Genomic DNA, 19,167 nt, shown 5'->3' on the forward strand with positions numbered 1-19,167 from the left:
ATTTATAAACTTTATCTCCACTATAAAAAGCATCTAGACATTATCTCACATTTCTTTTAGACTAACATTTAGTTTTCAACAGCAGAGATTTGTATAAACCTTGCTGTCTGTCTCTCTGACATTTGCAACATTGTTTCTATATTCAAATTCGATGTTGCATAGTAATGAATGTGTAGGGAGTCAGGATGAGACAGGCAGGCAGTTTTTCTCAGCCAGTTGAAATCATGAAATCGCCCATTAGCTCATTGTTATGGATGTATCCAAATAAATGTAGTTAGAAAACAGCTTAAGCAAATGCAGCTACTTTGTTGTTCTGGCTGCACTGTTTGATGTGACTGTAAATTAGCCATGGTTTGCTAGCTAGCAAGCAAGGGATAAGAACGTTGCCAGCCTGTATGGCAATAGAACATTTAGAACGAACATCCATAGAATAAAAAGACTTAATGACTGGGTCGCGTCTCTGGCAATCGAACTGATTGAACGAACAACCGGTCGGTTTGGGTAGCAACCCTGGGTTTGTTGGGACTATATCTTGTGGAAAGATGAAATAGTAGCAATAAATTAATCAATTTAGTGTTTATGTAAATCCATTGTTTTAATATGTTGGTAACCCATTGTATAAAAGGGATAATGCCCTCGAAGCTGGTGTTTGGAGGATGTATTGGCACGGTTTGCCGACTAACACCCATGCCAATATATCCTCCAAACACTGGCTTCTCGGGCATTATCACTTAATTATAGAATGGTTATGACCATGTCATAACGTGTTATGATGCTGAGTGTCAACTAAATTGTTACCAAAATTCCCATCATAATCTGTCAGTTTAAGCTAGTTATTTGGTTTTTGCAATGAATGTGTCTAAATCCGCTGACGTTGCACTTCCGCATCTGCTGTGAAAGGTGGCAGAGCTAGAGTGGTGTTTGTTACACCAAAAATTGGTCTTCTCGCTAAATCTGTAGCGTCTTGGGAATCATCGGAAGAGCCGATTTCCCAACTTCTGCCTGTATCGTCCGAACAGTTTGGGCGTCACACTAATGACTCCTCTGTGGAAAGATGAGACTCTCACAAACACGTACATGTCGGTTGGTTTGCCCCTGTCAAAATGCGTCAGATAATTTATTTATTTTTAATATTTTGGGGGGTACCTAAACGGGTCCGAAAATTCTAAATCAAATAGCTAAATGATCCATAGAATGTCTGTCACGAGAATTTTCAATCCCAATGATGATAACAATCACTATAGCTTTGACCAATCCCCCCTAGGTTGTAAGGCGAGAGTTAATAAGAATTAGGCAAAGACTCAGATTCTGCAAAAGGTTTGTTGTATTTTATTCATGAGAGCACTCCCCTCAATCAAAATTTGGACAGACTTTATAACCCCCTCTATGCACAGACACAGACCGTTTTATTACTTTTCTACCAGCCTTGTAAAGTGGCTGTTCCACTGGATGTCAGAAGGTGAATTCACCAATTTGTAAGTCGCTCTGGATAAGAGCGTCTGCTAAATGACTTAAATGTAAATGTATGTAAATGTTGGCAGTTTCTCGCTGTTCTTTTCCTCCCCAGATAAGAGAGGCCTTGGAAGGGCCCTCCTGTTGTCATGTGTAGTCTACCAGCCTCTGTTTTCTCCACATAGTTCTCCCTCTTAACTTGTCCCACACATATAGTATTGGTCTTATACGTTTCAGGGTGGAATCTTTAGTCATTACCTTAAACAAATAAATTCCCTTATCAATCCACCCTTACATCACTTAGCTGTTCTACACGTGGTCGAAGGCAGTCTGTTATTAACAAGCATTTTCAAATGCTACTTTAGTAATAATGGTTTTGGAAAACAGCTCTGAGGTTTAGTGATGCTCCTACAAATGTTCTTACGATTAACTTGCTTTTGGGGAACCGGACCCAGGTCATACGGTAAGGTATTCCAGACAGCAAGTATATTAGCCGGCTAACTTAGCTAAACAGCCACAAATAACTCTTGATTTCCTGGTTGATTAAGACATCTAAATATGTGTATTGGTTGTTGCTGTCAAATCATTGAGAAATAGACTTAAAATAGTTAAGGCATTTTTGGCTAACTCATTGATGTATGTAACTTTCTGGAACGGCCCCAGGTCTCTTATGCATCTTATATATTTTTTTACCTTTATTTAACAAGGCAATATATAAGGAACGTGCATACATAATAGACGCATTGCACATGATGATAAGCTGTTTCCGTGCTCATCCATAGGCGTGCCAGGCGGCAAGCAAGTGGGCCTGGCAGCAGAGGCTGGTTGAGGTGAGCCAGAGGCTCCAGAAGTCCCAGGACACCAGCAACACCATGCAGGACCAACTAGACCAGGCTCAACAGGAGGCCAACGCCTTCGCTGGTCAGTGGACCCCACCTCTCACTGGTTACATACCTTGACACCTTGACCACATGATAACCTGATACTCTGTAAACGTGCTAGTCGGGCTAACCCAGTCACTCTAACCTTTATTTTAGCCCTAACCATCACAGGAAAATGAGCCTTACGGAGGGCCCTGACCTTAAAGATCTCATCCAGGCCTGTCTGTTTGACTCCAAGTACCTTGCTTGCTGTGGTAATAATCCTCCTCCGCATGCTTCTCTGGCTGACAGTGGCATTGCCAAACCAACAAACAATACAAAAAGTTAAAATACTCTCAAAGGATTTGTAAAACAGAGTCAATATAGTACAGTCTATATTAAAAGAACCCAACTTTTTTAGAAAGTACAGTCTCTGTTGGCTCTTTTTGTAGATCAGGTCTGTACATTTACTCCACTGAAGCTTATTGTCCAAAAGGACACCCAGATATTTATATTCCTCTACAATTTCTATATTCTGGCCTCTGATAGATGTTGCAGAGGTAGGTGTTGTATGCTTCCTGAAGTCTATGCACATAGACTGGTAGCCTATGACTGTGTAGGTAGGCTACAGTATTGCTGTGTGATAAGACTGACATATTAAATATGCTATTATGCAAGAGCCTATACCAAGGCAGGAGATACACAACTATAGGCAGCATGTAGTTATCTTTGGAAAAAGTCACTGCAAAGGATTAAAAGATTCTGCCCACACCTCAACAGAAATTGTATCATATTTGCTGTTCCACTCAGCTCCAAAAGTTCCAAATCGTAGAGCAAATGAGGGTGTTCTTGTTACCATAAAAAGTGAATGGAGGGTGTTTTCCAGATGGGGCTGCAGCTCTGACTATATCAATGAAAACATGCGTGTAACAGTTTGGAATTTATCAATCATTTTTTGGCATACGCAAATCCTAGAATCTTCATGTATGCCAGAATTTAGTAAGCCATTTCAAGTAATTGATTTCCCGTTGTTAGAATCTTAATATCACAAACAAAACTTGATTTATAACCAGTTTTAGGAGGGCATGTCATTTTGTATTTCTCCCATTGCCCCTCCTGACAGTAGGCCTGCTCCCATCCTCCTCTAGCCAGTTGCCGAGCCCAGTTGATAATCACCCCGATAATTGCCTGTTTCTCAACCTAACCTCAGTGGAGGCTGCTGAGGGGACGATAGCGCATAATAATGGCTGCAATGGAGTGTTTTCAAGCACACGGAAACCACATCTTTGTTTGATACCATTCCATTGACTCCATTCCAGCCATTATGAGGCATCGTCCCCTCAGCAGCCTCCACTGCCTAAACTATACCGAAACTAATTTCACACATATAACAGACTAAATAAATGAAGTAAAGTATGATATGGGTGAATTGATGAGCGAAGGGAAGTCAATTATGCACCAATTGTGAATGAAGAACAGGTCGGGCCATTGTATTGATCTATTCGAATTATAATCTTATCAGTCTTCTTGGAGCACACAATAAGTGCGTGCATAATTTTTACAATGGCAAGAAGACCAAGAATGGCTGCACATGCTGCGTTAGCATTGCCACAGAATCTGAACGAAAACTACTTATGGCGGAGAAGAAATTAAATATGACTGGGCAGAAATGAATTATGACGTCTCTGATTATTCTTCGGATTCTGAGCTTCAAGCCTGAATTTACACCTCCGATGCCTAAGTGCAAAAATACCAGAATGGTGCGCACCGAGCAGGTGTCCGCGCCGCCACCAATTGAAACGGTGAGATAAGGGACCACACCGTTTGGATAGAACAAGCCACTGACAATGCTACGGGCCGATTATCAGCACAAAATGTAAACACAGAGGGCAGACCTTACATCTCAAGCAAAAAACATATTTTCATTATAACGCCATTATTGCTTACTTATTTTGACTATCAAGCAAACATGGCGCTTATGATTAGGCTATGGTGTTTTCATCATTCGAAGCAAGTCTTGCTGACTGTGCGTCTAGGTGGTTGGATTATATATGTTTTTTGTTATAAAAAGCGGTTACAGTTCCAACACATGCTTTCCGTTTTATAGTTGTAACAAAGGCACTACACTAAAAAAATTGACTTAAATAAAAGTTTTACACTACAGTAACACAAAATAATAAATTCTATTGTTATAATTTTTAAAAATAAAAATGTGTTCATGTGACAAGGCCTTCATGAACTTAATTTAGTTGCTCAGTTTTCCTATCCATCTTGTTTCTAAACAGGTTGACAACTCCACTGAGGTTGAAGAGCCAAATAACAGGTACATTGAGTCATATTGCTGTTAGATACCATGTATCGAATCTCAGTATCCAACTTTCTCTACCGAAAGTGCTAGATTCACTTTTACTGGGACACCATGTGGCCTGGGGTTGGTTTAGCCAAGTGGTTAGAGCTGCGGTCCTCAGCACATGTATACAACCGTGTTCTTGTGTTCCAATTCTGCTCCCCACTGCTATTATTACACACATCTTGTCTCACCTCACTTAGCTGTCTGTGTCTAACTATACTACAGTATCTGTTCTGTTACATATATAAATACAAAGGTTAAGAATTCCCACTCTTTTAGGGAAGTAAAGTTTACTGGTGACTTATGTAGACGAACAAATGGATCCACGCCCAAAACCAAACACTATCGAATCTGAAGTCATAATCATTCCATAAAAGGTTTAAAAACATTAAGTTGATTTGTTTTTCTGGTACATCAGTATGAAGGAAGAGGAGGAGCAATCACCTGTCGAAGAACAGCTGGTGCAGATAGACAACACGACAGAGATTGAACTCCTACAGAACAGGTATGGGAGGAATCTGTTATATTTCTATTGTTATAGTTCTATTATAAACTATTCACTTTGCTTACTTTGCCAGTTTGCACAAATCTCCAATGGCAAGCCTATTATTCAATTATTGGCCCTCTAGGGACAAAGTACTGCCTGTTTGTTAATTGGTCAGTTTATTATTGACTAGAAAGTGAGTTCACTCGCCTGGTGTCTGAAGAATGAAACCAAGGCAGTGTTCAGTAGAACACAATGTTGTGTAATGTTCCGATAGTAACACGATGTACACGTAAAGGATGAGGAATCACATCAGCTCTATTCATGACAATTCTATCTGCCACATTTGCCTAGTAAAAAATCAACATTTCACAACATTTGCCTATTGAACATGTCCCAGAAGTTTTGGCCCTCTAGGGAAATAGTTGATTATCCCTGTCTAGTCTGGCCTAGTATTTGTGCTTTTAAATAAGTCTCTTACTGTATCACAACCTAATAACTTAGTTTTCCCATGTCAGCCTTAAGGAAAAAGAGAGCATCGTGACGTCCCTCGAAGAACAACTGCAGACGTTGCGAGCCAAGATGGAGGTGAAGATCACTGATGCTGTAAATTGGCAAACCTGTCAGCAACTTAGAGTTGAAATTCAACATTGCTCTCTTACAATCCTGTATTTGTGTATGGTACTATATGTTCCATTCCACACCAAAACTTCCCTCATGGGAAAAATGTATTAATAATTGAAAGTAATTTGAATTGTATTGAATCTGTTGTGCAGGTGGAGAGCTCAGCAGACACAGACCAGCTTCAGAGCAGTCTGAAGGAGAGGAGAGCAAGGTGGTCTCATTAGAGGATGATCTCAAACAGCTGAGAGAGATGGTGCAAGGGAAGAGTGCAAACACTGTAAGGCTTCTATTCTCCTCTGTGTGCGCAGAAGTGTGTGTGGTGTTAAACCTTACTGTTGAAGGTTTAGTCTTACTCTGTAGGGCCTATATTTAGTATTTCTGTGTAAAATGTAAGTTTTATGTACTTTTGTCAAAAACGTGACCATTGGCATCTTGAACATTGCCAATAACACAAACAAATCAATGACAACAGTAGAAAAAAATAGTCTATATACAGTGTGTGCAAAAGGCATGAGGAGGTAGGCAATAAATAGGCCATAGGAGCGAATAGTTACAATTTAGCAGATTAACGAGTGATAAATGAGCAGATGATGATGTTCAAGTAGAGATACTGGTGTGCAAAATAGCAGAAAAGTAAATAAAATAAAAACAGTATGGGGATGAGGTAGATTGGGTGGGCTATTTACAGATGGACTATGTACAGCTGCAGCGACCGGTTAGCTGCTCAGATAGTTGATGTTTAAAGTTGGTGAGGGAAATAAAAGTATCCAACTTCAGAGATTTTTGCAATTCGTTCCTGTCACTGGCAGCAGAGAACTGGAAGGAAAGGTGGCCAAATGAGGTGTTAGCTTTGGGGATGATCAGTGAGCTATACCTGCTGGAACGTGTGCTATGGGTGGGTGTTATCGTGATCAGTGAACTGAGATAAGGCGGAGCTTTACCTAGCATAGACTTATAGATGACTTGGAGCCAGTGGGTCTGGCGACGAGTATGAAGCGAGGGCCAACCAACAAGAACGTACAGGTCGCAGTGGTGGGTGGTATAAGGTGCTTTAGTAACAAAACGGATGGCACTGTGATGGACTGCATCCAGTTTGCTGAGTAGAGTGTTGGAAGCTATTTTGTAGATGACATCGCCGAAGTTGAGGATCGGTAGGATAGTCAGTTTTACTAGGGTAAGTTTGGCGGCGTGAGTGAAGGATGCTTTGTTGCGAAATAGGAAGCCGATTCTAGATTTAATTTTGGATTGGAGATGCTTAATCGTGCCCTGGGGTGTCCAAGAATGTGATCTTTTCCCCCGAAGCGGGAACGATGGAACCTTTTGAAATCTGTGAAGCTAAATCGAACCTCACCAAGAGATTTGGTATATTCAAAATATGCATTGCTATGAGGCATCATGGCACCAGGTTGAGAAACAACTTTTACAGTTTAGCCTTTAATGATCTGCATCTGACAGGTGGTCTCAAGAAAAGAGCAGATATGGGGACAGGTCTGAGGGGAGCTGTCGGTGTTAACATTTTCAGACAATATTAATATTCATTCAGCTAGATTCTGTAAGATTCACTACTGCGAGCAGCTCGTTTGGTTTCATAAAACATTTAGTCAAATCTCAAGCAAATTTGCGTGGATGACAAAACAACACTTCTTGTGGAGTCGAGGTGTTTCCCTACCCAGGAAGGCCCCAATGTGCTGGGTGAAGCCAACTGGCTCTTCTCAAGGCTGTCCAGCAGAGTGGTCTTCCTGTGATCTACATGCCCCATAATGGTTACGACAGGAGGACGAGACACAAACACAACAATACAATACACTCAACAATACAATACACTCCTTCACATATCACTTAAGTTGTATAACTTCAATTCAAACCCTCAAACTGAATTCTCCCCCATGTTTTACACACATCTCTCCGTATGAGAGTAATGTAAAACAACATTTCAGCTAACCGAATCAAATTAAAATCACTAAACTGAAAAAAACTCCAAAGAAAAATGATTTAACCCCCATGGCCATAGGAAAATAGACTTAAAGCAGCATATCCTTAGTTAAAAGCAATGCCCTTCACAGTGGTCCAAATTACAAATATGGCTAAGAAACATATTTAGCAATTACACAAATTATCCTGAAAGCAGTATTACCAATGACCATAATTTCATTATTCAAATGGCTTTCCAATGCGGGTGATCAAGCCACAATGGAAAGTTATCAGAAGGTCATAGATCATACAAAACCCTTCAAAGCAGTGTTTTTCACTATATAAAACAATTTGCAAACAATAATCAACTAGTTCCAACATTTTTGTATTTCCATGTTCCCAGAACATTCCTTTATAAAACATCTTACCTATGTTACCAACCAATTCTGATTATTCCCCAACACTCCTCTCTCCCTGCCACCATTTTCTTAGTCTTGAGGAAGCGGAAAGGAGACGGGACTTGAGGAATCAAGGAAATCTGAATTGAGAGAGGAAAAAATGTCTGTCTTTGGAGGCTGTAGCCTCAGTAGTAATCCAACTTGATTAAAACATTCAAGATGTCCAGCACTCAGAAGTAGACTGTTAGACTGCTTTCATTACAAAGAATTCTAAGAAATATTGTACCCGCAAGCTCTGGCCATAATTTTCATTCAAGAACAGGGTTTCCAGATGTGTACATGTTTAATTCAGCCCAACATTAAAACCCCTGATTCAACTCCTCAAGGGGTGAGAATTAGTTATTTTCTAGCACTTAATTATCTAATACAACTGAAACATGAAGTAATAGGTTTGTTTTTTTGGTTTGTTCATAAGACAGTTATAAACTCATTAAGATATATAATTGTCTTTGGGTTGTAAATCATAGATTGTGTTTGAAAATCTACACTTGAAGCTGTGTTGACACATCCAGACCTATAGTACATTGCCCCTGGTGTAGGAGAGTGGATATGTTAAAACATTACCTGACTCCCTATCAGTCTAACCCCAGGGCACATTCAGATGGTTGCCAAGTATTTTATTGCAGACACTCTCAATGTCAGATCAGTGGAGTCTCTCAACAAACTGTTTATTGGGGCTGCCCCCCCCCCCCCCCACGCTTTCTCTCTAGCTCCCATTATGCATGCCCTGTGGGGCCGATACATTTTGGTTTTACAATGTAATGAGGTACAGACATGGTGAAGAGACTCCAAAAAGGAACATTTATCTAGCATTTTGAATATGTATCAGTAGGCTTAGCATACCATTCCATTTTATTGTCAATTATCACAAAGTATTAATATAATGCCAAAACACATTTAGGCCGAAAGAGCCTAAATTATGTCCATTCATGGACACCAGCAACTGAGTTATACAGTTACTCCATATCCAAAACTGTCATAGTGGCGGCAGGGTAGCCTAGTGGTTAGAGCGTTGAACTGGTAACCGAAAGGTTGCAAGTTCAAATCCCGAGCTGACAAGGTACAAATCTGTCGTTCTGCCTGAACAGGCAGTTAACCCACTGTTCCTAGGCCGTATTGAAAATAAGAATTTGTTCTTAACTGACTTGCCTAGTAAAATAAAGGTAAAATAAAAATAGTCACACTACTCTAATTCATCAAATCAAGCAATCTTTCTGACAAGTCCCCCTCCGACCTCTTTCCCCCACCAGGTAGAACACGGAGCTGGCCAAGCTGAGGCAGGACTGTGTTCATCTGAACCGGGACCTGGGCGAGAGGACTGAAGCCCTGCAGGCTGACAATGAGCACAGGAAGGCCCTGGAGGCCAAAGTGGCATCTGCAGAGGAGCAACTTGCCCAGTTCCATGTGAGCGGAGGAGGATGAAGTTGCCCCCCCCTCCATCTCCACTGCACCCAAGTGACCTCTGACCTTAAATTTGATCCAACCACAATGGAGGACAACAATGGAGCAAGAGGTGTGGCCTTGCATTCCTCCTGTTTTATCTTATTTAGTTGGAAGTGGAAAAAAGTATCTATTGTACGTTTATAAGTTAGAGTTCAAAACAAGTTGAGAATGTAACAAGTCGGCATCATGACTTGGGCACAAGATTAAAACCTTTGCTTTAGTCAATTCAGTTCTACTGTACCAGTGCACACCGGCTAAGAACATGGGTGTCATTTATTTGGGACTTAGGTCAGTCAGTTTTAATCTAGAACCGATGTGGACAGTTGAGGCATGGTCAGTAGGGAGAAAATTTGGTGAAATATGGAGGTAATACCTAAAATGTGTTGCATAAGAACATATATTTTTGTTCTGTTTTGCTACGGTGTGCCTTACTAACGTTATTCATATCTTTTAGAATTTAATTTACCCTGTTTCTATACTTGCAAAATTATGGCTTGGCTTCCAGTCTGTTTTTTGCTTTAGCCAACTCCTATCGTTGTAATTCCAAACACAACAAATGAGTTGACTGAGCAGGCACAGGCTACCAACTAATCTACTACAAACTACTTAACCCCCCCAGAGTTGATTTCCGTGCCCCCAAGGAAATCAAATTAGCATAATAAAAACATCTGGTAACACTTGTCAGAACAGCTGACATAACTTGTCATAATATTGTCAGAACACTCATGTTATTTTATGGATGGATATGACACCTAATTAAGTGTCAGTTTCTGCCAATAAGTTTCCTTTCATTTTAAAGTTTGTTAAATCCTTTGATGTAATAAATTCTTTCGTTTTTTTTCCTTTTAAATAACTTGTCGAAAGTACTGACACTTTCATGAAATATTATGACCATTCTGTGTCACTTCTCTTGGTTTAAGAAAATACACTTTATGACAATGTCATTAAGCATTATGACCATCATAATCATATAAGCCAGATAGGCCTATCACATACATGCTCTTATATCAGTCATCCATCAAAAAGAGGGTGTTCTTGTCCTGCTCCTGAAATCTACTCCTGTATTCATTCCAGTCATCATCAACAGAGCATTGGGATAGATGCATGTCTGACCCCAATATGTGCGCAATTACAATGATAATTTAATATGGAACATTTTATTTAAATGTTGTGTGTGTGTGTATGTATGTATATATATATATATAACTGTTGACACGTAGACTATGGTGTAATGCCATGTTTTGCCTTGTGTGGTAGGTTTTGTGGGTTGTGACACTCTTATGTAAGTGTCACAACAGGTCTAAATATATGTTATGACCATTATTATAACAGGTTGTCAGCTGTTATGACACATACAAGGGGTGGGTCTAATCTGGAATGCTGATTAGTTAAAGCTGGTGTCTATTCCACAAAGTACCACCGGCTAAATCTATGACGTTGAAATTCCTATTCACTGTTCCATCTGACTGCGTAATCCACTGTCTCATCAGTCCAGCCAGGCAATTTATAAACTTTATCTCCACTATAAAAAGCATCTAGACATTATCTCACATTTCTTTTAGACTAACATTTAGTTTTCAACAGCAGAGATTTGTATAAACCTTGCTGTCTGTCTCTCTGACATTTGCAACATTGTTTCTATATTCAAATTCGATGTTGCATAGTAATGAATGTGTAGGGAGTCAGGATGAGACAGGCAGGCAGTTTTTCTCAGCCAGTTGAAATCATGAAATCGCCCATTAGCTCATTGTTATGGATGTATCCAAATAAATGTAGTTAGAAAACAGCTTAAGCAAATGCAGCTACTTTGTTGTTCTGGCTGCACTGTTTGATGTGACTGTAAATTAGCCATGGTTTGCTAGCTAGCAAGCAAGGGATAAGAACGTTGCCAGCCTGTATGGCAATAGAACATTTAGAACGAACATCCATAGAATAAAAAGACTTAATGACTGGGTCGCGTCTCTGGCAATCGAACTGATTGAACGAACAACCGGTCGGTTTGGGTAGCAACCCTGGGTTTGTTGGGACTATATCTTGTGGAAAGATGAAATAGTAGCAATAAATTAATCAATTTAGTGTTTATGTAAATCCATTGTTTTAATATGTTGGTAACCCATTGTATAAAAGGGATAATGCCCTCGAAGCTGGTGTTTGGAGGATGTATTGGCACGGTTTGCCGACTAACACCCATGCCAATATATCCTCCAAACACTGGCTTCTCGGGCATTATCACTTAATTATAGAATGGTTATGACCATGTCATAACGTGTTATGATGCTGAGTGTCAACTAAATTGTTACCAAAATTCCCATCATAATCTGTCAGTTTAAGCTAGTTATTTGGTTTTTGCAATGAATGTGTCTAAATCCGCTGACGTTGCACTTCCGCATCTGCTGTGAAAGGTGGCAGAGCTAGAGTGGTGTTTGTTACACCAAAAATTGGTCTTCTCGCTAAATCTGTAGCGTCTTGGGAATCATCGGAAGAGCCGATTTCCCAACTTCTGCCTGTATCGTCCGAACAGTTTGGGCGTCACACTAATGACTCCTCTGTGGAAAGATGAGACTCTCACAAACACGTACATGTCGGTTGGTTTGCCCCTGTCAAAATGCGTCAGATAATTTATTTATTTTTAATATTTTTGGGGGGTACCTAAACGGGTCCGAAAATTCTAAATCAAATAGCTAAATGATCCATAGAATGTCTGTCACGAGAATTTTCAATCCCAATGATGATAACAATCACTATAGCTTTGACCAATCCCCCCTAGGTTGTAAGGCGAGAGTTAATAAGAATTAGGCAAAGACTCAGATTCTGCAAAAGGTTTGTTGTATTTTATTCATGAGAGCACTCCCCTCAATCAAAATTTGGACAGACTTTATAACCCCCTCTATGCACAGACACAGACCGTTTTATTACTTTTCTACCAGCCTTGTAAAGTGGCTGTTCCACTGGATGTCAGAAGGTGAATTCACCAATTTGTAAGTCGCTCTGGATAAGAGCGTCTGCTAAATGACTTAAATGTAAATGTATGTAAATGTTGGCAGTTTCTCGCTGTTCTTTTCCTCCCCAGATAAGAGAGGCCTTGGAAGGGCCCTCCTGTTGTCATGTGTAGTCTACCAGCCTCTGTTTTCTCCACATAGTTCTCCCTCTTAACTTGTCCCACACATATAGTATTGGTCTTATACGTTTCAGGGTGGAATCTTTAGTCATTACCTTAAACAAATAAATTCCCTTATCAATCCACCCTTACATCACTTAGCTGTTCTACACGTGGTCGAAGGCAGTCTGTTATTAACAAGCATTTTCAAATGCTACTTTAGTAATAATGGTTTTGGAAAACAGCTCTGAGGTTTAGTGATGCTCCTACAAATGTTCTTACGATTAACTTGCTTTTGGGGAACCGGACCCAGGTCATACGGTAAGGTATTCCAGACAGCAAGTATATTAGCCGGCTAACTTAGCTAAACAGCCACAAATAACTCTTGATTTCCTGGTTGATTAAGACATCTAAATATGTGTATTGGTTGTTGCTGTCAAATCATTGAGAAATAGACTTAAAATAGTTAAGGCATTTTTGGCTAACTCATTGATGTATGTAACTTTCTGGAACGGCCCCAGGTCTCTTATGCATCTTATATATTTTTTTACCTTTATTTAACAAGGCAATATATAAGGAACGTGCATACATAATAGACGCATTGCACATGATGATAAGCTGTTTCCGTGCTCATCCATAGGCGTGCCAGGCGGCAAGCAAGTGGGCCTGGCAGCAGAGGCTGGTTGAGGTGAGCCAGAGGCTCCAGAAGTCCCAGGACACCAGCAACACCATGCAGGACCAACTAGACCAGGCTCAACAGGAGGCCAACGCCTTCGCTGGTCAGTGGACCCCACCTCTCACTGGTTACATACCTTGACACCTTGACCACATGATAACCTGATACTCTGTAAACGTGCTAGTCGGGCTAACCCAGTCACTCTAACCTTTATTTTAGCCCTAACCATCACAGGAAAATGAGCCTTACGGAGGGCCCTGACCTTAAAGATCTCATCCAGGCCTGTCTGTTTGACTCCAAGTACCTTGCTTGCTGTGGTAATAATCCTCCTCCGCATGCTTCTCTGGCTGACAGTGGCATTGCCAAACCAACAAACAATACAAAAAGTTAAAATACTCTCAAAGGATTTGTAAAACAGAGTCAATATAGTACAGTCTATATTAAAAGAACCCAACTTTTTAGAAAGTACAGTCTCTGTTGGCTCTTTTTGTAGATCAGGTCTGTACATTTACTCCACTGAAGCTTATTGTCCAAAAGGACACCCAGATATTTATATTCCTCTACAATTTCTATATTCTGGCCTCTGATAGATGTTGCAGAGGTAGGTGTTGTATGCTTCCTGAAGTCTATGCACATAGACTGGTAGCCTATGACTGTGTAGGTAGGCTACAGTATTGCTGTGTGATAAGACTGACATATTAAATATGCTATTATGCAAGAGCCTATACCAAGGCAGGAGATACACAACTATAGGCAGCATGTAGTTATCTTTGGAAAAAGTCACTGCAAAGGATTAAAAGATTCTGCCCACACCTCAACAGAAATTGTATCATATTTGCTGTTCCACTCAGCTCCAAAAGTTCCAAATCGTAGAGCAAATGAGGGTGTTCTTGTTACCATAAAAAGTGAATGGAGGGTGTTTTCCAGATGGGGCTGCAGCTCTGACTATATCAATGAAAACATGCGTGTAACAGTTTGGAATTTATCAATCATTTTTTGGCATACGCAAATCCTAGAATCTTCATGTATGCCAGAATTTAGTAAGCCATTTCAAGTAATTGATTTCCGTTGTTAGAATCTTAATATCACAAACAAAACTTGATTTATAACCAGTTTTAGGAGGGCATGTCATTTTGTATTTCTCCCATTGCCCCTCCTGACAGTAGGCCTGCTCCCATCCTCCTCTAGCCAGTTGCCGAGCCCAGTTGATAATCACCCCGATAATTGCCTGTTTCTCAACCTAACCTCAGTGGAGGCTGCTGAGGGGACGATAGCGCATAATAATGGCTGCAATGGAGTGTTTTCAAGCACACGGAAACCACATCTTTGTTTGATACCATTCCATTGACTCCATTCCAGCCATTATGAGGCATCGTCCCCTCAGCAGCCTCCACTGCCTAAACTATACCGAAACTAATTTCACACATATAACAGACTAAATAAATGAAGTAAAGTATGATATGGGTGAATTGATGAGCGAAGGGAAGTCAATTATGCACCAATTGTGAATGAAGAACAGGTCGGGCCATTGTATTGATCTATTCGAATTATAATCTTATCAGTCTTCTTGGAGCACACAATAAGTGCGTGCATAATTTTTACAATGGCAAGAAGACCAAGAATGGCTGCACATGCTGCGTTAGCATTGCCACAGAATCTGAACGAAAACTACTTATGGCGGAGAAGAAATTAAATATGACTGGGCAGAAATGAATTATGACGTCTCTGATTATTCTTCGGATTCTGAGCTTCAAGCCTGAATTTACACCTCCGATGCCTAAGTGCAAAAATACCAGAATGGTGCGCACCGAGCAGGTGTCCGCGCCGCCACCAATTGAAACGGTGAGATAAGGGACCACACCGTTTGGATAGAACAAGCCACTGACAATGCTACGGGCCGATTATCAGCACAAAATGTAAACACAGAGGGCAGACCTTACATCTCAAGCAAAAAACATATTTTCATTATAACGCCATTATTGCTTACTTATTTTGACTATCAAGCAAACATGGCGCTTATGATTAGGCTATGGTGTTTTCATCATTCGAAGCAAGTCTTGCTGACTGTGCGTCTAGGTGGTTGGATTATATATGTTTTTTGTTATAAAAAGCGGTTACAGTTCCAACACATGCTTTCCGTTTTATAGTTGTAACAAAGGCACTACACTAAAAAAATTGACTTAAATAAAAGTTTTACACTACAGTAACACAAAATAATAAATTCTATTGTTATAATTTTTAAAAATAAAAATGTGTTCATGTGACAAGGCCTTCATGAACTTAATTTAGTTGCTCAGTTTTCCTATCCATCTTGTTTCTAAACAGGTTGACAACTCCACTGAGGTTGAAGAGCCAAATAACAGGTACATTGAGTCATATTGCTGTTAGATACCATGTATCGAATCTCAGTATCCAACTTTCTCTACCGAAAGTGCTAGATTCACTTTTACTGGGACACCATGTGGCCTGGGGTTGGTTTAGCCAAGTGGTTAGAGCTGCGGTCCTCAGCACATGTATACAACCGTGTTCTTGTGTTCCAATTCTGCTCCCCACTGCTATTATTACACACATCTTGTCTCACCTCACTTAGCTGTCTGTGTCTAACTATACTACAGTATCTGTTCTGTTACATATATAAATACAAAGGTTAAGAATTCCCACTCTTTTAGGGAAGTAAAGTTTACTGGTGACTTATGTAGACGAACAAATGGATCCACGCCCAAAACCAAACACTATCGAATCTGAAGTCATAATCATTCCATAAAAGGTTTAAAAACATTAAGTTGATTTGTTTTTCTGGTACATCAGTATGAAGGAAGAGGAGGAGCAATCACCTGTCGAAGAACAGCTGGTGCAGATAGACAACACGACAGAGATTGAACTCCTACAGAACAGGTATGGGAGGAATCTGTTATATTTCTATTGTTATAGTTCTATTATAAACTATTCACTTTGCTTACTTTGCCAGTTTGCACAAATCTCCAATGGCAAGCCTATTATTCAATTATTGGCCCTCTAGGGACAAAGTACTGCCTGTTTGTTAATTGGTCAGTTTATTATTGACTAGAAAGTGAGTTCACTCGCCTGGTGTCTGAAGAATGAAACCAAGGCAGTGTTCAGTAGAACACAATGTTGTGTAATGTTCCGATAGTAACACGATGTACACGTAAAGGATGAGGAATCACATCAGCTCTATTCATGACAATTCTATCTGCCACATTTGCCTAGTAAAAAATCAACATTTCACAACATTTGCCTATTGAACATGTCCCAGAAGTTTTGGACCTCTAGGGAAATAGTTGATTATCCCTGTCTAGTCTGGCCTAGTATTTGTGCTTTTAAATAAGTCTCTTACTGTATCACAACCTAATAACTTAGTTTTCCCATGTCAGCCTTAAGGAAAAAGAGAGCATCGTGACGTCCCTCGAAGAACAACTGCAGACGTTGCGAGCCAAGATGGAGGTGAAGATCACTGATGCTGTAAATTGGCAAACCTGTCAGCAACTTAGAGTTGAAATTCAACATTGCTCTCTTACAATCCTGTATTTGTGTATGGTACTATATGTTCCATTCCACACCAAAACTTCCCTCATGGGAAAAATGTATTAATAATTGAAAGTAATTTGAATTGTATTGAATCTGTTGTGCAGGTGGAGAGCTCAGCAGACACAGACCAGCTTCAGAGCAGTCTGAAGGAGAGGGAGAGCAAGGTGGTCTCATTAGAGGATGATCTCAAACAGCTGAGAGAGATGGTGCAAGGGAAGAGTGCAAACACTGTAAGGCTTCTATTCTCCTCTGTGTGCGCAGAAGTGTGTGTGGTGTTAAACCTTACTGTTGAAGGTTTAGTCTTACTCTGTAGGGCCTATATTTAGTATTTCTGTGTAAAATGTAAGTTTTATGTACTTTTGTCAAAAACGTGACCATTGGCATCTTGAACATTGCCAATAACACAAACAAATCAATGACAACAGTAGAAAAAAATAGTCTATATACAGTGTGTGCAAAAGGCATGAGGAGGTAGGCAATAAATAGGCCATAGGAGCGAATAGTTACAATTTAGCAGATTAACGAGTGATAAATGAGCAGATGATGATGTTCAAGTAGAGATACTGGTGTGCAAAATAGCAGAAAAGTAAATAAAATAAAAACAGTATGGGGATGAGGTAGATTGGGTGGGCTATTTACAGATGGACTATGTACAGCTGCAGCGACCGGTTAGCTGCTCAGATAGTTGATGTTTAAAGTTGGTGAGGGAAATAAAAGTATCCAACTTCAGAGATTTTTGCAATTCGTTCCTGTCACTGGCAGCAGAGAACTGGAAGGAAAGGTGGCCAAATGAGGTGTTAGCTTTGGGGATGATCAGTGAGCTATACCTGCTGGAACGTGTGCTATGGGTGGGTGTTATCGTGATCAGTGAACTGAGATAAGGCGGAGCTTTACCTAGCATAGACTTATAGATGACTTGGAGCCAGTGGGTCTGGCGACGAGTATGAAGCGAGGGCCAACCAACAAGAACGTACAGGTCGCAGTGGTGGGTGGTATAAGGTGCTTTAGTAACAAAACGGATGGCACTGTGATGGACTGCATCCAGTTTGCTGAGTAGAGTGTTGGAAGCTATTTTGTAGATGACATCGCCGAAGTTGAGGATCGGTAGGATAGTCAGTTTTACTAGGGTAAGTTTGGCGGCGTGAGTGAAGGATGCTTTGTTGCGAAATAGGAAGCCGATTCTAGATTTAATTTTGGATTGGAGATGCTTAATCGTGCCCTGGGGTGTCCAAGAATGTGATCTTTTCCCCCGAAGCGGGAACGATGGAACCTTTTGAAATCTGTGAAGCTAAATCGAACCTCACCAAGAGATTTGGTATATTCAAAATATGCATTGCTATGAGGCATCATGGCACCAGGTTGAGAAACAACTTTTACAGTTTAGCCTTTAATGATCTGCATCTGACAGGTGGTCTCAAGAAAAGAGCAGATATGGGGACAGGTCTGAGGGGAGCTGTCGGTGTTAACATTTTCAGACAATATTAATATTCATTCAGCTAGATTCTGTAAGATTCACTACTGCGAGCAGCTCGTTTGGTTTCATAAAACATTTAGTCAAATCTCAAGCAAATTTGCGTGGATGACAAAACAACACTTCTTGTGGAGTCGAGGTGTTTCCCTACCCAGGAAGGCCCCAATGTGCTGGGTGAAGCCAACTGGCTCTTCTCAAGGCTGTCCAGCAGAGTGGTCTTCCTGTGATCTACATGCCCCATAATGGTTACGACAGGAGGACGAGACACCAGAATGGCTGGATCTGGTGGAGCTCTAGAGTAAACATGGATTTACATTCAGATTCAACTTCTGTTTCTATTTTGTATGTTCATTCATGTGAAAAACAATATCTAAATATGTTTTTTAAAAGTTCATATTGAGGTGGTACAACTTGGGTTTTATGCAGGTTTGAGCTTGAATGGGAATGTCAGTACCTGGATGTTACCGAGGCCTTTCTACCCTAACGTCTATAGATGGCCAACAACCAATTCAAGGAATTTTGTTTTGGGATTTCAAGAGATTTCCAACATTTTGCTGATGGCGTCGGGGCCTCCGTCAACCAAGATACTATATTAACCACCATTTTTCATGGTATCCAAGTGGTAGTTGGTCTTGTCTCATTGCTGCAACTCCCGTACAGACTCGGGAGAAGCAAAGGTCAAGAGCCGTGCGTCCTCCGACACCCAACACAATGCCCACTGCGCAATGCCCACTTAACCTAGAAGACAGCCGCACAAATGGGTCGGAGGAAACACCGTACACATGGCAACTGTGT

The 19,167-nt window shown here is 40.5% G+C and overlaps 1 pseudogene; it reads left to right on the top strand.

The window, feature by feature from the left end:
• The window catches only part of LOC135520296 (ribosome-binding protein 1-like), a 28,615-nt pseudogene extending 10,016 nt beyond the window's left edge, over window positions 1–18,599 (top strand).
• The last annotated feature ends 568 nt before the right edge of the window (window positions 18,600–19,167 follow it).

This window comes from Oncorhynchus masou, chromosome 4, assembly GCF_036934945.1.
Source record: "Oncorhynchus masou masou isolate Uvic2021 chromosome 4, UVic_Omas_1.1, whole genome shotgun sequence".
Taxonomy (NCBI): Eukaryota; Metazoa; Chordata; class Actinopteri; order Salmoniformes; family Salmonidae; genus Oncorhynchus; species Oncorhynchus masou.